General features: G+C 34.2%; 1 long non-coding RNA gene across 3 annotated transcripts in view; it reads left to right on the top strand.

The window, feature by feature from the left end:
* LOC116421234 overlaps positions 1 to 17,799 on the top strand; it is a 64,857-nt gene that overhangs the window by 416 nt on the left and 46,642 nt on the right. The window contains exons 2-3 of one of the 3 annotated variants that reach the window (XR_004231536.1): positions 1,097 to 1,175; positions 14,470 to 14,506. This is a non-coding gene — a long non-coding RNA (uncharacterized LOC116421234). Of the gene's footprint in view, positions 1 to 1,096; positions 1,176 to 2,785; positions 8,331 to 14,469; positions 14,507 to 17,799 lie in introns of those variants that run through there. The other 2 variants (XR_004231537.1, XR_004231538.1) reach the window with 2 other exon arrangements.

The raw sequence follows: 17,799 nt of genomic DNA on the forward strand, positions 1-17,799 counted from the left end.
ATTAAGTGACTTATCCTGTATTTACCTTTTTTTTCCATATTGTCTCCCTTTTTAGACTATGAGCTCCTTGAGAATACAATTTGTTGGTTTCTTTATCATTTAGGACAGTACCTGGTAGATAGCAGATGCTTAATATTTATTGAGTGACTGACACAAAATAAAATAACGTAGTAGCAAAGAGACTACAACAACAGCAACAAATATAAAGTATTATACATTATGACCAAATAGGATTTATACCAGGAATGAAAAGCGAGTTTGATATCAAGAAAACTATAAATATTATAAAATACCTGTATAACAAGGAATTTTTTTTAAAGCATTATTATACCAATATGGGGAGAAACATTTTAACAAAATGTAACACCCATTTCTGTGACAAACAGTAAGAATCATAGAAATAATATGTTCACATTAAGCAAAGAAGAATTTATGTATCTAAAAGCAAGAGTCAGGATTATATACAATGCAAATAAATTAAAAAATGTTTCTGATAAAAGTAGGGATAAACCAAGAACAACTTTATCATCATTAATATTTGATGTAATACCAAAAAAATATTATCTGTCACAGTGATGAGTGAGGTAATACGCATAAGCAAAGACAAAACAAATTTATTACTTTTTGCAGATCATATATGATGGTCACCAGAGAAAATCTTCAGGAATAAAAAGTTTAAAAATGAAATAAAAATTAATTGAAACAACAAACTTCAGTAAAATAGCAGAGTATAAAATGAAGTTATGCACATTATCAGCCTTTCTATATAGTACCAATAAGGCCCAGAAGGAATAGAGGGTGAAACAGCAAAGTATCTATATAATATAATAAACATACATGTAAACATGCATATGCAGGTGTATGTATATATATGTGTGTGTATTTTTATTGTGGGAATGATACACATGGGAATTGCTTTTTATAGAAATAAAGACAGAAAAATATAAATGGAGGGACAATCACTTCTCATAATTGGGGGTTAATAATACTTTTAAGCTATAAATATTTCGTAGATGAATTTACTTATTTGATGCTATGCCAATCAAGCAAAGAAAGAATTGCATCTGAGAGCTTTATTTTTTTTTTTCATCTGGAGACACAGAAGACCAAGATTCTAAAGAAAATGTAAAAGATTGTCTGGATTGGAAAGGAACATAAAAGTACCAGATTTTGAGGTAGGCAAAAAAAAAAAAAAAAAAAAAAAAAAAAAAGTCACCCAAATTAATGGACACTTTTGATATGTATGTGAAAGCATATACATATGTAAAAGCACCAACTGATTTTTTATATCTATATCTATATAGATGTGTTTTATTATTATTAATATTAGAGGAACAGCTAGATGGTACAGTGGGTCTCAGAGAACAGACTCTGGAGTCAGAAGTACTCAAATTTAAATCCAGTCTCAGACATTTATTAGCTATATGATCTAGGCAATTCATTTTGCCTCAACTGCATCCAAAAATTTTTAAAAAGTCATTAGAACAGGTTAGATATATAATATTCAGAAATGAACATACAACACCATGTTAGATAAACCTAAGGATAGCAATGACCAAGGACCTGGGTAAAAACTCTTTGACAAACTTTGGAGAAAAGTGGAAATACATCTAGCAGAAATTATATTTAGACAAAGAGCTTACATAATAAATTCCAAATGTACACATGACTTAGATAGAAGTCAATCCTAAATTTGGCTTTTGCCCTTCGGCTTTTTTTTTTTTTTTTGACTATTCATTTGGAATTAAGCGACTTGCCCAGAGTCACACAGCTAAGTGTTGTGTCTGAGATAGATTTGAACTCAAGTTGTCCCGACTTCAGGACTGTGCCATCTAGCTACCCCTGTCCTTCATTTTTGAAGATTACTAATGACATTATGAGCTGATATCTCGACTTGCAGGTAAATTACATTTAAGTGAAATAGAGTTACACAAAGTCAGCCACATTTTCTCCCAGAATCATTCAAGTCTAATAGCAAGACAAATGTCAAGAGCTATCATAAACTATGTAGAAGAATAGGGAAGATCCAATGGCTAAAAGAAGAATTCATGACCAGACAAAGAATAAATCATAGAAGATGAAAACAGATAATACTGTTTAGCTAAAATTGAAAATATTCACACAAATAAAATCAATGCAATTTAACATTAGAAAGGAAAGAATCAACTGGGAGGGGGAATCTATATCAAGTTTGCCAATTACAATATACAAAAAACTCAATATTGTAAAAAAGATAATTTTGAAACATGAAACATTTCATGAAATGTAAGAATTTTGAAAAGTGAAATGACTCATCATAATGATGATGAAACATACTACCTGCCTCCTGAGAAGAGGCTAGGCTCAAGGTACAGAATTAGGAAGGCATTTTTGACAACATTAAAATGCATAGATTTGTTTTTTCTTCACTATTTTCTATTGAACCTTTTTATTTTTGAAATATATGTATGGATAATTTCCTACATTCACCCTTTCAAAATCTTGTGTTCCAAATTTTTTCCCCTCCCTTCTCCCCTAGATATCAAGTAATCCAATATGTTAAACATGTGCAATTCTTCTATATGTATTTCTACAATTATGCTGAATAAGAAAAATCAGATCAAAAAGGAAAAAATGAGAAAACAAAAAGCAAACAAAAAAAAAAAAACAATTTAAAAAGTGAAAATACTAAGGGACCCACACTCAATTACCACAGTCCTCCCTCTAGATGCAGATAATTCTTCAGACTATTGTAACTGTATGTGTGTGTTTAAATAAAAATTGTCCTTTTTTTCTTTTTTAACAGGAGGTTGCAAAAATAACATGAATTATTTTTCATCTTTAATCAATTTAAAATCATTATACCGCTTTGATACATGTACCTGCATCACAAAGTGAAACACAAAGATCTTGTGATTGCTTAAACAATCAGAAACAATTCTGGGCCTAAATGTAAAAAACAGAAGGCAGTTCAGCAATGAGCCAGTCGGGCAGCAAACTAGAGTGACAGAGGAGTTCTAGTTCAAAGGATTCCATTTCAAGGGTTGGATCCAAGGCTCTGATAGAAAAATCACTTTTGAAGGAGAGGGAAAGGAGGAATAATTTCTTTTACCCTTCCCCCTCTTCCTACTGACCACATTATCAATCAGAATCTAGGCCAGTCAGAGTACCTCCAGCCAGGATCACAGAAACTATACCAAGAGGAGACAATATATACATCTAAGAACAGTGTTCACCCAAGGAAGTATAACTACAAAAACAGTGAACGCTCATGACAGAAGTGGCAGTTTCAAAGTCCATAAAATCTAGCAGGCAGCATTGTCAATGAAGAATTTCATGAATACAAAGGCAAAAAAGGCCATGGCTCTAGCCACTACCCTATACTACTTGTTCCTTCAAAGAGGATTTTCTCAAAGCCCTTTAGATGCCTTCATAGAGGCAGCCCCCTCTTTGTTTCTCTTCTTGCATATAGCTAGCCAAATAACTATTCAGTATAAATCTAAAATTCCCAGGGCAGCTAAGCTCTCCCATCCTGATCACCTCTAACAATTATTTTTGTTGCTTGAGAAAGAACTTTTTAATTACAGCTGTTAAGTTCAAGAAGACCAGACTGTTCCTAATTTGTCATGTGACCTTGAGTATCACTCCTTGAGCTAGGCCAAGTTTCTTTATCTAAAAATCAATAATTAATTCAATAATCCTTTAATAGAAAAAAAGGATTCTGTCCTAAGCACTGTGCTATGTGCTAGGGATACAAGAACAAAAAAAAAAGTGGTTTTGGTTTAATAGTTCCCAAAATTAGCAAGGTTCGAATCAAGTCTAGTGCAAAGAAATAGAAGAAAAGTAGTATCAGTATTACCATGTTAAAATTAATGCAAACCACATAAAAACTACAGACTCCATATTGATCACTGTCAAGTTCATTGTATAGCTAAGGAAATACAGATATAAATATAGCTTTGTTTTGTTCTATGAAAATGCAATACTAGATCAAGAACAAGGCAATCTGGGTTTGAGCCTTAGCTCCTTCATCTACATTCATGTGATTTTGCACAAGTTCTTTCACTTTTCCCCTCTCGGGGCTTCAGTCTTCTCATTTATAAAATAAGGAGGCGAGGAGCAGTCTGCATAATATATACATCCAAGTTCCTTACTACTTGGAAAGCTGATTCAACTGGAGAGTCAATTAGACTCTCTGTAATATTGAAGGGGGGATTCTAATTAAGAACAAGGTGGTTCATTTCTGTGAGTCACAGGAAATTATGTTTTAGAGGGAAATGATGTTGTGTCATTTTATGAACTGCTGAATGACTCTGCCATTGATTTAAAAGACAGATGCATGGTGTGTCACAGCAAAAAAGTCCAAGCTTTCCCTTCATGACTGATTGATTTTTAAATCTGCCTGGATGACTGTTTTTCTATATCACATGCAACTTTGATGAAATGACTAATAAATCCAACACAGGAAAGTGAGTCTCCCTCAATTTCCCAACAACTTTAGCAACTTCTGGGGGACAAGCAGTGACAGATCATTCTTACCTTTCTGAGAAGGAGCAAAATTTGTAACAAGGAAAGACATTCTGAACTTAAGACCTTGGCCAAATAAAAAGTTAGCTGCTGAATACTTCCCTGGAAGGGACAAAGATCTTTTGCACAACTTATAAGTATAAAAGCTTTTTGAGCTGCAAATTCAAATCAGTTTAATTTAGACAAGCCTTCTCTAGCTCCTGGATGTAGCAACCTGTCTGAACTAGCCCCCAATTGAATATCAAAACCTAGTTCTCTAGGAGAATGAAAAAGTGCTCCAGAATCAATGGACTGTCGTTCTGAATTCCTAAGATATACTTCACAAGTCACTATCAGCATATTTGCATTTAGTAAAAAGCAAATAGATTCAAGTAGCTCAGAGAAAGGATGTTTACTGTGGTAGATTTACAAGAATAATAAAGAAAACATTCCCCACACAATCCTAGGTTATACTTCCCTTATATGTACTGCAGTAACAATGGAAAGAGTGGGTAAGTACTAGTAGTATAGACATTCTATACCAGGATTTAACTTTTTCCACTGAGAAATTTTTACATGATCCAGGATGGGCTTACAAAACGGGTACCAAAAAAAAAAAAAAAAAAAAAAAAAAAAAAAAAAAAAAAAAAATCAAACGTTTACTGATAAGTCAAAATTTTATGACTCTCACATTCAGTTGTTACCCCATATGGAGTTAGAAAACACAAATTTTAAGAAGCTTTGATTTGATTTCAGAAAAGGCTAGAAAGACTTACATGAACTGATGCTAAGTGAAGTGAGCAGAACCAAGAGAATACTGTATACAGCAACAACAAGATTGTGTGATGATCAACTGTGATGGACTTGGCTCTTTTCAGCCATGAGGTGATCCAAAGTAATTCCAATGATACTTTTGATGGAAAGTGTCATCCACATCCAGAGAGGATTATGAAGGCCGAATGTGAATCAAAGGAGAGTATTTTCACCTTTGTTACTGTTTGCTTGTTTTTTCCCCTTTTTTAAAAATCATTTTTCCCTTTTGATCAGATTTTTTCTTTTTTTTCTGCACAATATGATGAATATGGAAGTATTTTTAGAACACTTGCACATGTTTATCCTAAGTCAGATAGCTTGCTGTCTTGGGAAGAAGGGAGGGAGGCTAGAGGAGAGGGAGGCAAAATTGGAACACAAGTTTTTTCAAAGATGAATGTTGAAAACTATCTTTGCAAGTATTTGGGAAGAAGAAATACCATTAAAAATAAATTTAAAAAAGAAGAAGTTTTACTCTATGCCTAGTAGGGAGGTACACATAGGTAATACACATTGCCTAAAAATATTACATCTTCAGGACTCCAGGCTTCGATTCCTTTTCCCTTCTCATGGTAACTTCACGTTGCCTTTTATTACAACGTTTTTGGTCGGATTGCAGTTCCTGGACTCCTTTCTCTCTACAGCTCAATTCCCAATAGCCAAAGTTGCTTCTTTTCTTAGCTTAGACATGACACTCTTAATGGGCAGCTATGTGGCACAGCAGATAGAGTGGTAGGACTGGAGTCAGGAAGAGTCATCTATTCAAGTTTAAATCTGGCCTCAGACACTATTAACTGGGTCACTGAGCAAATCATCTAATCCTGTTTGCTTCAGTTTCCTCATCTGTAAAATGATCTGGAGGAAGAAATGCAGAACATTTTTCATTTGCCACAAAAATTCCAAATCGGATCAAGAAGGGTCCAACATGATTGAAAAAATGGAACAAACAAACATTTTTCAAAGCTATCTCCTTTCTACCTTTACTATCCTCTGGCTTGTTTGGTCTCTGAAGGGGAATGGTATTTTCTATTAGTGGATGAGTAGCTCTGCTACAAGACATCAGGCACAGTGAGTATGGGAGAAAAGAGAAGACCATTTCCCCAGAGACAAAGAACTATTCCTTTCAAAGGGTTGGGTTCCTCCTGACTCTTCTCTTCTACCAGAACTACCAGTTCTCAAAACTGCTCCCAAATTAAACTCCCAACAAAAGTGTCTCACTTTTTAAATTTAGAGACCAGTATTATGAAATTTGACCAACCAAATAGCTAGCTAGCTGTCATATAATTCCATCAGTTTTGATCATGTACTTCATATCTTCCATTTTAAGAAACAGTCAACCATATTCATTCCATTCCTTTCTGGATTCTGTTCCAGACTCATTTATTTCTCCTCAGGATCAGCAACCTTTTCATCTTGGAGATGGCTGTATTCTTTCAGTTCCTTCCTCTTATGGGTGAATTTTTTCTCAGGAGTCCCACTGTAAGGAATATATCCAGGGCCACATTTACTCCTTTATTTTTCTCTGGATGACATTCCTGACATCCCTTCTCTCCTGGCCATTTTTCTGCTGTTCTGGATTTTGACACCATACCTCAACTCCAGCCTCACCTTGTAATTTCCCTTAGCATTTGGGATGGTAATCTTGATTTCCCTCCCATCTCCCCTTCTAATTTTGCAGAATTCATCCATATCATGTTTTTTTTTTCAAGTTCCCTCCCTCTCCAATTTGTCTCCTTTTCCTGTGTTGTCTTTCCAATTTCAAAGGCAACCTCCTTAAAAACAAAGACTATATATTTGCTAGCATTTGTATTTTCAGTGCTTAACACTGATTAGAACAGATTGAGCATGGAATAATAGAGTGACTTTAAAAATACGGGAAGTCAGACACATGTTTGTATTTGATTTAAGACCTTAGCGTCTTGTCTTTGTTTCCCAGCTTATTTATCCCCAGCTGAATTAATGTAATTAGAGACTTTGAGTAGTAGGTAATAATCTCTCTTAACTACAAAGATTTAAAAAAATCCCTTCCCTCAACTTATTGACATTTGTATTGTATTGGAGGAGAACAATATACAGATAGATGAGTGAATACAAAAAAAAGATACATAAGAAACATCAGAGGTCTTTGAGTCAAACTCTAAGGACATGTTGGATCCTAACTCTGGGCCCTAAGCTAGTCTATGAAATTAGTAACAAAGCACTTTGTTAAATCACCGATATAAATGTTTAGATTTATTAAGGACACAAGAGGAACATTTTCCAAGTAACCGTCCCTTAAACCCGGTTTTGACTATTTCTGTTTTCAGTACATCCTATGGCTAGACTACTATCTAAAAAGATATTGTTTCTAACAACCTCTGCATTTCTATAACAATTTTAGCATTCCTAACTATGGCTTAGAGCTGGATTTATGGTATATGAGCATCCTTGCTCATGAACTTGATAGCCAATTAGTTGCCCATGTGCTCCAATGAAATACAGCAGTGACTGAAAGAATCCTGTATAATTGTTCTCACTCCAACTCTGAACCAAATGTTTTCCTACAGCAAAACCTCTTAATTTTTTAGTAGAAGAAGCTGTCACTCAAAGGAGTTAAAATGGCATACCCAAAGTAACATAGAATTCAGAAATCCCGATTCCCAGTTGAGTGTACTGAGCACAATTGGTAATTATAATTTATTCAGGAAAATGACTGATAAAAATTGGATTTTCTCTTTCATGAAGTTAAATCCTACAAATTCTATTGTCTAAGGCAACTCCATTTGGGTGGTATTAGGAGAAATATAGATGTGGTCCCTATAGAACACTTACCAGGCCATTAATCTTTTTTACAGATGCCCCAGATCTGCCTAATCTACCTCCCCAAGAAAGTCATGGTCCTCATTCCTGGGGGCCAGACCTCTGAAATATATTCTTCTAATGAAAATTCCTTTATATAGGAGAGTTCTAACTTCTCCTAGCAACAAATTAATTATAATATTTGCTGTGTTCCAGAAACTGTTCTAGATACTGAGGGTAGGAAGAAAAAAAAAAAATGAAGTAATACTTGCCCTCAAGGAACCCTGTTCTCAACGAATCAGAGATGCTAAAATATTCCTCCATGAAGGAGACTGAAATATAGTCAAGAGACCATTTTCCAATCAGCTCCTTTTGCTAGGCTTCCCAGGATCATAATCTATTTCTAAAAGCTAATTGGGAAGTTAGGTTATATTTTTATTATGAAGATTCCTTGTCTGTAAAAGAGTAATAATACTTAACTCTCAGGAGTGCAATGAGAATGAAATAGGATATATTTTTGAGATGTGTTGCATAGATTAAGAATTATATACACACTACCTATTTCACTAGTCTTTCATTGGTTTTGAAATTATTATTCTTAACAGATCCTTTCCAGATTGCATATGCAGATCATTCCTCAGAGATCAAAAAGTTGCTTTTTCCTTGAATTCCCTCTTTCTATAGCTTCATAATTATTATGTACCGCAACATTTTTAGTGATTTTTCTACTTTCTTGACATCTCCATGTCTTCCATCCCATAACTCTCCCATGGTCTAAGTTAATAGCCCCCCTCTATATCTTCATGTCTTTCCCCACCCCCCATTCTTTTTATTCCCCTTGGAAATACTTTTTCCAGTTTTCTGTGGAAGACTTTATTCTCCCTATGATTTGGAGGACATAACTACATTCTTCAAGAACTTTAACCTTTCAGTTCAATCATTTTTAGTTATCTCTGTTTCTCCATTAATTCATTTGTGGTTTTCTTGGCAAAGATTCAAAAGTGGTTTGCCATTTTGTTCACCAACTCATTTTATGGAGGACGAAACTGAGGCAAACAGAGTTAAGCAACTTGCCCAGGATCATATGACTAGTAAATCTCTGAGATCAGGTTTGAATTTATAAATACGAATTTTCTTGATCCTAAGCCCAATACTATCCATTGGGCCACATAGCTGTCCCATTTTGGACTTCAAAATAAAGACCAACTAGTTTTTTTTTTTTTGTTTTGGGGTTTTTTTTTTTGTAACATATGTCATGCATATTAGTTGGTTTCAGTAGGGAAAAAAATAAATATTTTTCCCTAAACAGATAATAAAATTTCACCAGTTTTCCATATTACCTGAAATGAAACCCTTAGTCTATTTTTTTCTCCATTGAGGATAGAAAGAAATAATTCTCTTTCTTATCCTCACAGTTAAGTTATATGATAGCAACTTAGGGGGGCCCAGATTAAGCCTTATTTTATTTATAACAGGCATTACTTTTTCAGATAATTTCATATTACTTTTTCATATACTTTTCATAAGGCTACCCATTCAGCAGCCTTAAAAAGGCTACTGGTACAAGTAGAAACCAAGCCATAAACTCAATTATTTAATTAGACATAATTGCCTATCTTGTTTCTTATTGTGTACTGATTTTGAGATACCTCTTTGTACCTCTAGACTTGCTTGGCTCTATTAAAAAGAGTGCTGTGAATCAGTTTCATGTTAAACATAAAATAAAAGATTCTCAATAATGAGATTCTGTAGACACAAGTGAAATAACTCCAGTGAAAATGGAGAAGGATTTTTTGAAAATACTGATGTGACAGCATAAGGAATTCACGAAATAACTTAAAATTCAAGAAACAAAAAGATATGTTTAGAATATAGAAACAAAGAAAGGGTACAGAAGACCAAAAACAATTGCATCAGGATGACTAAAGCTGGCAAGGGAAGGGAAGAACCACAAAACAGGATGTTTTACCTTATTTGTCCTTGTTCAGTCACGTCCAACTCTCCTTGACCCCATTTGGGGTTTTCTTGGCAAAGACACAGGAGGAGTTTGCCATTTCTTTCTCTGTTGTGGCTGCTGGAGGTCTAACTCAGACTGTAGAATGGATCTCTTCATGTGAAAGGAGGATAATGATCCAAGGAGACTGAGAGGCAGTTACTGTTCTCTGACCCCTCTGAGAGGCTGTCGAGCTCTCGGACCTCTCTCCTCTTCTCTCTGCCTCCAATTTATTTCATTCCCAGTCCACAAGCAACACCTGTGTCAGCAAAGGCTACTTTGCAACTCCTTCAGATGTTATGATTCATTGCTGTGGAGGCTCTCAGAGAATTGACCTGCCCCTTCACCTAGTCATGGACCTTAACACTTCTCCATGTCATTTTACAGATAAGGAAACGGAGGCAAAGATGATTAAGTGACTTTTCCAGGGTCACACAGCTAGTACATATCTAAGTTCATATTTGAACTCAGGTCCTCCTGACTTCAGGGCTGGTGCTCTATCCACTGCTCCACCTGGCTGCCCTTATCATGTATTTTTAAAAGAAAAGGGTCTATCTGAAGGGGATGTAGATATCCCTGCTCCCACATACCTACCTATTTCAGCAAATACCTGGGCCAAAAATGATCAATATATCCAGTGGCAAATTGAAGTAAATGACTTATCCCCTGCTAGAATTGCACAAGAAGTCATTCAGAAGTTTAAGGGCAGTAGGAAAGGGAGCAAGCAGCAAAAGTAACACAAGCCCAGGAAGACCTCTCTGTGTAGTGGACACCTAGCCAGAAAGGATAGGTAGCCAGAGGCAGAAAGAATGGAGGGTTCCCACGAAAAAAGGTTCAAGGTGTTCTGAAAGCCCCAGAGTGGGCACTTTGGAAGCCCAGAGTATGGCAGCAGGCAGTGACAAGCAGGACACCACAGCCCTCAGACTGGGAGACACCAAGCTCAGCCCCACCTGAGGTTCCCAACACTCCATCTTCAAATGAGAGGAGAGAGAGAGTCAGCCAAGATGCTCTTGTACTGTGAAGTTCAAAGAAACTGAGGGACCTAACGCATAGCAGGTGAGGATCAGCACAGAAAATGAGAAGCACAGAGTAAGAAAAGGAAGTAGGATGTGTCCAACTCCTATTTTAAAATACAGCAGAGAACAGAGTCTGGCATAGAAGAAAGGGAAAAAGCATTTATTTGGCACCTACTATATGCTAAGCACTATGCCAAGCTGTGATTTCATTTGATCCTCACAACAACCTTGAGATAGGTAATATTATTATTCCCATTTTATAGATAAGAAAATTAAGGCAGTTAGTGGTTATATGTCTATTCGAACTTAGCACTTCCTGATTCCACAATGTTTTAGTCATTATTCCACCTAGCTGTCGCACTGACATAAGTCCTCAATTAAGAAAACACCAACCAGTATCAAAAATTATTACAAATTTAAAGCTCCACCCAAAGAAAGTAACATCATAACAGCTACAAGCAAACACAGAAGAAAAAAATGGATTTTTTCACAAAAGAACTACACCAATATACAGAAAAAAAATGAAACAAGATAAAATATGAAGACACTACAATGTATCACTTACAAGAAACTCTTCTTTAAAAACAAATATATACACAGATTTAAAAATGAGGCCTGAAAAACTGCTAAAGTGCATCAAGAGAATCTAAAGCAAGAGCTGTAATTGATCTACCTGATTAAGCAAAAGCAGAGATCTAAAACCCCAAAAGGAATGAACAGAAAAAAAAACAAGAAATTAAGATCACTGAGAAATATATAAGAAGTGTTTTTACTGGCTGTTGACAAGAAAGTTTACTTTAAAAAATCCTTAAAGAATCAGCCAAATTAGAGGGGGGGAAAGGGCTTGTAGTTCTGAAAATCTACTCACATAGGGAATGGGTTCAGTAGGCAACATTACATATATACCATGAAGGGTACACCATCCTTCAAAATCTATAAAGAAATAAGAGGGGAATAATGGGCATATGAGGAAAGGGTGAGGGAAAAAGACAAGGGAGGGATCCATGGATAGGAGTAAGTTAAGCAATAGCAAGGCAAATTACAGAGCAGATTTTAATTAAACAATCAGCAGTGACAGGAAAGACATATGTCTGTATGTGGAGTGTGTGTGAGTGCATATTTATGTATATATTTATATATGTATACATAAATATCTTTTCTTAACTATAACTTATTTGGGCATAGTAGAGAGATGAAAGGGGGAAAAAGAATAAAATAAATAAGTTACATAGCAGAGAACCAAAGACCAATTTACAAGAAAGTAAAGGAAAAAATGGACATTCATGAATATAATTTCTTCTACTAATATATGTATTTTCTTGAGCTGGTATTTTTTTGTTATATATTTCGAATCCTCCTTGATGTTCTGCTGGACACATGACAATTTTTTCTTTTGTTTTTATTCCTTTTTTGGTTTTATTTTTTCTTTCTCTGTTTTTTCAAACAAAATATTTTTTTAAAAAAGAATCAGCCAATATGACACAATAATTTCAGCAAAATAGCATGCTAAAAATGCCTTCAAAAATCTACAGTATTTCTATGTAATGATAACAAAATCTAAGAGGGAATAATGGAAAAGAAAATAACATTCCAAATCACTACAAAATGCATTAAAAATCTAGGAATCAACCTCCCAAAACACTAAAACACACAAAAGACTTGTACAGATTCACTTACAAAGCATTCTTTAAAGAACAACTTAAAGATTAAAGGAATAAGAATAGGCAATGAGGAAACCAAATTATCACTCTTTGCCAATGACATGATGGTATACTTAGAGAACCCCAGAGATTCTGCTAAAAAGTTATTAGAAATAATCCACAACTTTAGCAAAGTTGCTGGTTATAAAATAAACCCACATAAGTCATCAGCATTCTTATATATCACTAACAAAATCCAACAGTCAGAGTTACAAAGAGAAATTCCATTTAAAGTAACTACTGATAATATAAAATATTTAGGAATCTATCTGCCAAGGGAAAATCAGAAACTTTATGAGCAAAATTACAGACCACTTTTCACACAAATTAAGTCTGATCTAACCAATTGGAAAAATATTAAATGCTCTTGGATAGGGCGAGCAAATATAATAAAGATGACAATATTACCTAAACTAATCTATTTATTTAGCGCTATACCAATCAGACTCCCAAAAAACTATTTTAATGACCTAGAAAAAATAACAACAAAGTTCATATGGAAAAACAAAAGGTCAAGAATTTCAAGGGAATTAATGAAAAAAAAATCAAATGATGGTGGCTTAGCTGTACCAGATCTAAAACTCTATTATAGAGCAGCAGTTACCAAAACTATTTGGTATTGGCTAAGGAATAGATTAGTTGATCAGTGGAATAGATTAGGTTCAAGGGATAAAACAGTCAACAAATATAGCAACCTAGTCTTTGACAAACCCAAAGATCCCAGCTTTTGGGATAAGAACTTACTGTTTGATAAAAATTGCTGGGAAAATTGGAAACTAATATGGCAGAAACTAGGCATTGATCCATACTTAACGCCGTACACCAAGATAAGGTCAAAATGGGTTCATGACCTAGGCATAAAGAATGAAATTATTAATAAATTAGAGGAACATAGGATAGTTTACCTCTCAGACCTGTGGAAGGGGAAGGTCTTTATGACCAAAGCAGAACTAGAGATCATTACTGATCACAAAATAGAAAATTTCGATTATACCAAACTGAAAAGTTTTTGTACAAACAAAACTAATGCAGACAAGATTAGAAGGGAAGCAATAAACTGGGAAAATATTTTTACAGTCAAAGGTTCTGATAAAGGCCTCATTTCCAAAATATATAGAGAATTAACTCTAATTTATAAAAAATCAAGCCATTCTCCAATTGAAAAATGGTCAAAGGATATGAACAGACAATTCTCAGATGAAGAAATTGAAACTATTTCTAGTCATATGAAAAGATGCTCCAAGTCATTATTAATCAGAGAAATGCAAATTAAGACAACTCTAAGATACCACTACACACCTGTCAGATTGGCTAAGATGACAGGAAAAAATAATGATGATTGTTGGAGGGGATGCGGGAAAACTGGGACATTGATGCATTGTTGGTGGAGTTGTGAACGAATCCAACCATTTTGGAGAGTAGTTTGGAACTATGCTCAAAAAGTTATCAAACTGTGCATACCCTTGGATCCAGCAGTGTTACTACTGGGATTATATCCCAAAGAGATTATAAAGAAGGGAAAGGGACCTGTATGTGCACGAATGTTTGTGGCAGCCCTTTTTGTAGTGGCTAGAAACTGGAAACTGAATGGATGTCCATCAGTTGGAGAATGGCTGAATAAATTGTGGTATATGAAAATTATGGAATATTACTGTTCTGTAAGAAATGACCAACAGGATGATTTCAGAAAGGCCTGGAGAGACTTACACGAACTGATGCTGAGTGAAATGAGCAGGACCAGGAGATCATTATATACTTCAACAACAATACTAGATGATGACCAGTTCTGATGGATCAGGCCATCCTCAGCAACGAGATCAACCAAATCATTTCTAATGGAGCAGTAATGAACTGAACTAGCTATGCCCAGAAAAAGAACTCTGGGAGATGACTAAAAACCATTACATTGAATTCCCAATCCCTATATTTATGCACACCTGCATTTTTGATTTCCTTCACAAGCTAATTGTACAATATTTCAGAGTCTGATTCTTTTTGTACAGCAAAATAACGTTTTGGTCATGTATACTTATTGTGTATCTAATTTATATTTTCATATATTTAACATCTACTGGTCATCCTGCCATCTGGGGAGGGGGTGGGGGGGTAAGAGGTGAAAAATTGGAACAAGAGGTTTGGCAATTGTTAATGCTGTAAAGTTACCCATGCATATATCCTGTAAATAAAGGCTATTAAATAATATATATATATATATATAAAAATAAAGAACAACTTAAATAGCCAGAAGAATAGCCAGTGTTCATGGCTGAATAACACTAATGTCAGAAAAATGACAATTCTACCAGAGGTAATTAGTGACTTTAATGCTATATAAATCAAATTATCAATGGATATTTTACGGAACTCAAAATAACTTGCTTAGTTGTTTTCAGTCATGTCTGACTCTTCATGACACCATTTAGGGTTTTCTTAGGAAAGATGCTGGAATGGTTTGTCATTTCCTTCTCCAGCTCATTTTACAGATAAGGAAACTGAAGCAAAGTGAAGTGAATTGCCTAAGTTCACACAGCTAGAAAGTTTCTGATACCAGAACTTTGGTGAGTTCAAGTGTGACCTTCTATTCACTGTATTAACTTTTTGGCAAAAGAAAAGACCTAGAAAATCAAGGGAAATTATAAAAAAATAAAAATAAAAAGTAGAGACAGAAGAGGAAATAGTACTTCTATTTCTCAAATTATACTGTAAAGCAGTAATCATCAAAGCCATCTTATATTGGTTTAAAAACAGAGATATAGATTACTAACAGAGGAGACACAAGAGATTCAGAAATAATGAAAGTCTATGACCCAGTCAATGTTCAACAAACCAGGAAACACAAAAAGACAAGAAAAAGTCAAAAGAAATATAGCAAAACTAGGTTTGGACCAACACTTTATACTATATTCTATACTACATTCTGTGTTTTCAAATAAGTTTTCATTATTATATTATTTCTTATATCATCATAATTATTTCCAATAATCTTTCCTAAAGTGTCATCATATGTATATATGCCAATATGTATGTATGTGTGTACATATATGCATACACACATATATGCATACATTTTTTTAAAGAAAAATCAATATGACTGGTCAATGCATTGAAAAAAATCAAAAATATATGCAACGTGTAATACTCGTGGACTTCCTACCTTCTCAAAGGAGGATGTCTTCTCAAATCTCTTCATTTCTTAATGAATAACCTTTGGGTATTTAGTGATGCTAATTATAATGTTGTAGTTATTGTGTATATGGTTTTCTTAGTGTTGCTAACTTTACTTGGAGTCAATTCATGCACATCTTTCCTTGCTGCTTTGTATTTAACACATACAACTATTTTTACAGCAATATTCCATTACTTTCATGTACAATTCCTTTTTTGTTCAGTTTCAGCCTGTATTCAGATACAATCAATTCTTTCTTTGGGTATGGATAAGGTTTTTTGTTTTTGTTTTTGTTTTATCATGAATCCTTCGGAATTACATTGAAGTATTGTCACAAACAATATCTGTACCTATTCCTCAGTCATTGGGCTTTGTTTATAATTCTTTGCGATCAGAAAAACTATTGGTGAAATATTTTGATACATATAGGAATTTTCTCTTTTATCAATGACTTCCTTGGGATATTCAGTAATGGAGTCACTAGTTCCAAGGGTATGAATATTTTAGTCATTTTATTTCATAATCCCAAATTGCTTTCCAAAATGGTTGTACCATTTTAAAGCCTCACCAACAAAGTATTCATGTGCCTCTCATTCCAAAATCCCTCCAACATTGACTATTATCCATTTTGCCATCTTTGACAATTCCAAGAGGCAAGGCAAATTCAGGGTTGTTTTGATTTCATTTGCTCTTCTTGTTAGTAATTTGTCTCAGCGATGTCAAATTTGCTGCCACTGAAAAATTTAAAGTTATAACTACCAGATTAAAATTTAACTGGGAATTGTTTAACAAAGTGAATAAAAATACAATACATACAGAATAGTTGATGTTAATTTATAGCTTTTTAAGGCAATATGTCCCTTGGTAGGCATCTGTTTCTATTTGCATTTGATACTATTAATTTGGAGAATTCTTTCACATGATTGTGAATATTTTGCAATTCTTTTGAGAACTATTTATTCATATCCTTAAATCACTTATCTATTGGAGAATGCCATTTCATTATGTCTGTCTTATCTATATTTATACACATATATTTACATGTGTTTTAATAGGTTTATGTACACAAATACACATATATACATAGTTTGTATATCTTGGATGCCAAACTCTTGTCAGAAAAATTTAATAAAAAGATTATTTTTTCCCATGTGACCATTTCCATTTTTATTCTGACTGCATTAACATTGTGTAGAAGTTTTTCAGTTTCATGTAATCAAAGCTATCTATTTTATCTTTTGAAATGGCCTCTATTCCCTATTTGGTCAAGAATAAATATCCTACCCACACCTATCAGAGATATTTGTTCTGGTTTTTTTTTTTTCTAATTTTTTAAAATATTATGATCTTTAACATTGTGGTCTTGGAATGGGTTGTAAAATATTGTATAGGTTGGGTTTTTCCCTAATTTGTGTTTTCCCTTTTATTAAACACTGAGTCAGCTAAATGCATTATTTCTCATTCTCTCTTGTCGAATCTGTTCCATTGATATCTCCATCTCTCTGTGTGCGTGTCTCTCTCTCTGAGTCTAGCTCTGGCTCTGTCTCTCTTAGAAAAAAAAATCCCACACTAAATGGTTTTTATGACTATTGCTTTATAATATATTTTGGGGTCTGAAAGTGCTATTCCTTTTTTATCCCTAGATCTTTTGTTTTTGTAGTGAATTTTGTGACCATTTATCAAATTTTATAATGTATCCATCATCTTGGTGATTTTCTTGGTATAGCGTTAAAAATATAAATTAATATTGGTAGTACTATCATTTTTTTAAATATTGGCATAGCCCAACCATAAACACTGAATATTCATCCATCTAGTTAAGATGTTCTTTGTATCCTTAAAGAACACTTT

This window comes from Sarcophilus harrisii, chromosome 2 (assembly GCF_902635505.1).
Source record: "Sarcophilus harrisii chromosome 2, mSarHar1.11, whole genome shotgun sequence".
Lineage (NCBI taxonomy): Eukaryota > Metazoa > Chordata > Mammalia > Dasyuromorphia > Dasyuridae > Sarcophilus > Sarcophilus harrisii.